This window comes from Sus scrofa, chromosome 1, assembly GCF_000003025.6.
Source record: "Sus scrofa isolate TJ Tabasco breed Duroc chromosome 1, Sscrofa11.1, whole genome shotgun sequence".
Classification (NCBI taxonomy): domain Eukaryota; kingdom Metazoa; phylum Chordata; class Mammalia; order Artiodactyla; family Suidae; genus Sus; species Sus scrofa.
Genome location: NC_010443.5, coordinates 244,410,655 through 244,415,295, shown reverse-complemented (window position 1 = coordinate 244,415,295; position 4,641 = coordinate 244,410,655).

The window sequence follows — 4,641 nt, the reverse complement described above, 5'->3', positions numbered from 1 at the left end:
TTGATTCTATTTTGTTTGATATTAATCAATATTTTTCTTGATTGGATTATGATGGGCATATATTTTTGTATACTTTAATATCAAACTTTCAATAAATTCAGGTTTTTAATAAATTCATGCTTGTTCCTTATTAAAATAAAAAAAGCAAGTTTTGGAAGCTCCCATATAGTGCAGTAGGTTAAGGATCCAACATTGCTGTGTCAAGTCACAACTGCAGAGCATGTTCAATCTCTGATCTAGGAACTTCCACATGCCATACATAGGTACAGCCAAAACATTTTAAAAAGCACGTTTTGGTTTTATCCAATCTGAAAATCTCTGACTTTAAATTTTAAAATTAAATTTTAAATCAAGGCTGTTATACATTTCTTCTTGTGTTTATTCTATTTTTTGTAGTTTTAATATTTTGAAGCATAACATATATCCATTAAAATTCATAAAATATATATAAACATATCAATATGCTATAAGAAAAAGAACCAAAATGAAAAATATCATTTGCCAACACTCACCCAGGGTCCCAAGTACACCTCTTAGTTAGCATCATCCTGTTCTACTTTCTAGATGTAACCCGCATTAAAAATATTTAGTTTTCACTTTCCCCAAACACTAGATGGAAGTTTGGTTGAGATCACACTGAATCTATAGATAAATTTTCATAGAATTGACACATTATATTAAAACATCCAATACCTAAATGTAATCTATCTCCTCATTTATATATGCCTTTTAGAATTTTCTCAGTGCTATTTTGTGGTACATGTTGTAGAGATTTTGTGCATTATTAAGTTTATTCTAAGGTTTTTGTTATCTTTGATGTTACTAAAAATGGTTTATATCATATAAAATTTTAACCCTCTATTTAGGCTTAAAATTTACCTATATAGTTATATATATTTATTTAAACATATTTGTATACATATCATATGTAATTCAATTGTTTGTTTTTTTATTGAGATACTTGATATTGTGTAAGTTTGTATAAAACATATTGATTTGATATATTTATATGTCGTGATATGATTACTAGCACCTACATCAAGTCAATATAATTTCATTTTGTGGCAAGAACATTTAAAGTCTAGCCCCCAAGCAACATTTAAGTATACAATACAGTTTTGTTGATTATAATCTGACTATAATCTCAATTCTTCACATTAGAACTCCAGAAATTGTTTGTCTTCTAACGCCATGTTTGTACGCTATAATCAGTATCTCCCCAAATACCCCCTCCCCATCCCATAGTAACCACCAATCTATTCTTGGTTTCTATTGCTTGCCTTTTTTAGGTTTGACATATAAGTGATATCATACATATTTGTCTTTGGCCTATTTTCCATAATGTCCTTAATGGTTATCTACATTGTAGCATGACAGAGTTTCATTCTTTGTCATGGCTGCAAAATAATACATAGATAAGTAGGTAGGTAGGTAGATAGACAGACGGATTTATAGTTATCACATCTTTTTTTTTTTTTTTTTTTTTTTTGTCTTTTTAGCTATTTCTTGGGCCGCTCCCGTGGCATATGGAGGTTCCCTGGCTAGGGGTCTAATTGGAGCTGTAGACACTGGTCTACATCACAGCCACAGCAACGCAGGATCCGAGCCGCGTCTGCAACCTACACCACAGCTCACGGCAACGCCGGATCATTAACCCACTGAGCAAGGCCAGGGACCGAACCCGCAACCTCATGGTTCCTAGTCAGATTCGTTAACCACTGCGCCACAACGGGAACTCCAGTTATCACATCTTTATCTGTACATCCATTAGTAGACACTAAGGTTGTTTGACTATTTTAGCTATTGTGAATAAAGCTGGAATAATCATGGGATTGCACATATCCTTTTAACATCCTGTTTTCATTTCCTTTGGATATATACCAGATATGAGATTGCTAGATCAGGTGGTAGTTAGATTTTTAATTCTATGAAGAACCTCCATACTTTTTCCCATGATTGAACCCATTTAAATTCCCACAAACACTGCACAAGTTTCCCTTTTCTCCACATCCACACCAAAACTTGTTATAACAGGAGTTCTTGATGATACCTATTCTAACAAAAATGAGGTGAGATTTCATTTTTGTTTGATCTTTTATTTCTCTGCTGATGAGTGATATTGAGCATCATTTCATATTTTTCTTGGCCATTTGGCCATCTTCTTTTGAAGAAATGTCTATTTAATTCCTTTGCTCATTTTTAAATTAGAATTTTGTTTCATTTTGAGTGATAAGAGTGCTTTATATATTTGGGACATTCACTCATTAGGTATATAAATTGCAATTTTTTTTAACCTTTCGTAGGCTGCCTTTTCACTTTGCAAATGGTTTTATTTTCTTTACAGAAGCTTTCTAGTTTGATGTGGTCCCACATACTGATTTTTGTTTTTGTTTGTGCCTTTGGTGTCATATCTAAAAAATCATTGCAAGACCAATTTCAAGGAAGTTTTTCCAAAGTTTTCTTCTAGGAGTTTTATGGTTTCAGGTCTCATGTTTAAGTCTGTAATCCATTTGAGTTAATTTTTGTGAGTAGTGTGAGTAGGATTCTAATTTAATTTTACTGCATGTTGTTATCCAGTTTTCCCAAAACCATTTTTTTAGTAAATTTTATTAGAGTGTAGTTGACTTAGAGTGCTATGTTAGTTTCACGTGTACAGAAAAGTGAATCAGCCATGCAAATATATATGTATATCTATTCTTTTCCAGATTCATTCCCTAGATAGGCTATCACAGAGTATTGAATAGATTTCTCTATGATATAAATATTCCTGTTATGATCAGTTTTGTATGTAGTAGTGGGAATATGCCAATCCCAACCTCCTAATCCAGCCTTCCCCCCAGTATTTCCCCTTTGGTAGTCATGAGTTTGTTTTTGAAATATTTGAGTCTTTTTCTGATTAATGAATAGGTTCTTTTGTATTAGTTAACTAGATTCCACATATTAGTGGTCTCATATGATATTTGTCCTTTTGTAACTTACTAATGATATTCTATAGGTTCTGTATATTAATTATGATAATCTATAGCTTCAAATGGCATTATTTTGTTCTTTTTATGGCTGCGTAGTATTCCATTGTCTTTATATAATCTTCTGTTGATGGACATTTAGGTTTCTTCCATATCTTGGCTATTGTAAATAGTGCTGCAATTACTGTTGGGGTGCATGTGTCTTTGTGAACGATGTTTTTCCCCAGATATATGCCCAGGAGTGAGATTGCTGTGTCATCTTGTAGTTCTACATTTAGGTTTCTAAGGAACCTTCACACTGCTCACCATAGTGGTTGCACCAACCTACATTCACACCAACAGTGTAAGAGGGTTCCCTTTTCTCCAGCACTTATTGTTTCTAGACTTTTTGATGATGGCATTCTGCCTGGTGTGAGGTGATACCTCATTGTAGTTTTATCTCCATTTCTCTAATAATTAGTGATGTTGAGAACCTTTTCATGTAGTTTTTGTCTATCTGTATGTCTTCTTTGGAGAAATGTCTGTTTAGAACTTCTGCCAACTTTTTTATTGGATTTTTTTTTTTATATAAAGCTCTATGAGATGTTTACATGCTTTAGAGATTAATCCCTTGTTGGTCACTTCATTGAAAATATTTTCTTTCATTCCATGGGTTGTCTTTGTTTTTTTGTTTGTTTGTTTTAGTATTTCCTTTCCTGTGAAAATTTTTTTAAAGTTTAATTAGGTCACATTTGTTTACTTATTGTTTTTCATTATTCTAGGAGGTGGATTGAAACAGATATTGCTGCAATTTATGTCAAATAGTGTACTGCCTATGTTTTCCTCTTAGAGACTTATATTATCTAGGCTTACGTTTAGGTTTTTCATCCATTTTCAGATTATATTTTTGAGCATAATATAAGAGAATGTTCTAATTTAATTCTTTTACATGTAGCTGTCCAATTTTCCAAGCATCACTTATTGAAGAGACTGTCTTCTCTCCATTATATATTCTTGACTTTGCTGTAGATTAGTTGACCATAGGTGTGTGGGTTTATTTCTTGGCTTTCTATCCTGTTCCACTGATCTGGATTTCTGTATTTGTGCAAGTACCATACTGTTTTGATTACTATAGTTATGTAGTATAGTCTGAAGTCAGGGAGTGTGATTCCTCCATCTCTGTTTCTCTTTCTCAAGATTACTTTGTCTGTTTTGGGTCTTTTGTGTGTTTCTATACACATTATTTTTTTTTTGTTGTTCTAGTTATATGAAAAATGCCACTGGTAGTTTGATAGGGATTGCACTGAATCTATAGGTCACCTTGGATAGCATAGTCATTTTGACAATGTTAATTCTTCCAATCCAAGAATATGGTATTTCTTTCCATCTGTTTGTGCCAACATTTTTGACTACCTCCATCATTGTCTAATAGCTTCCAGAATACAGGTCTTATGACTCTTTAGGTAGACAAAAGCCATTTATTGAGGAGACTGTACTTCTCCCCATTGAGCCTTCTTGGATTTTTCATCAAATATCATTTGACCATAGTTGCATGATTTATTTCTGGGCTTTTGATTCTGTTTCATTGGCTTAAGCATCTATTTCTTATTCTAATGCCACGCCATATTTATTACTATAAATTTGTAATTTAGTCTGAGATCTGGTCATTTGGATGCTACCTGTTTTTTTTTTTCCC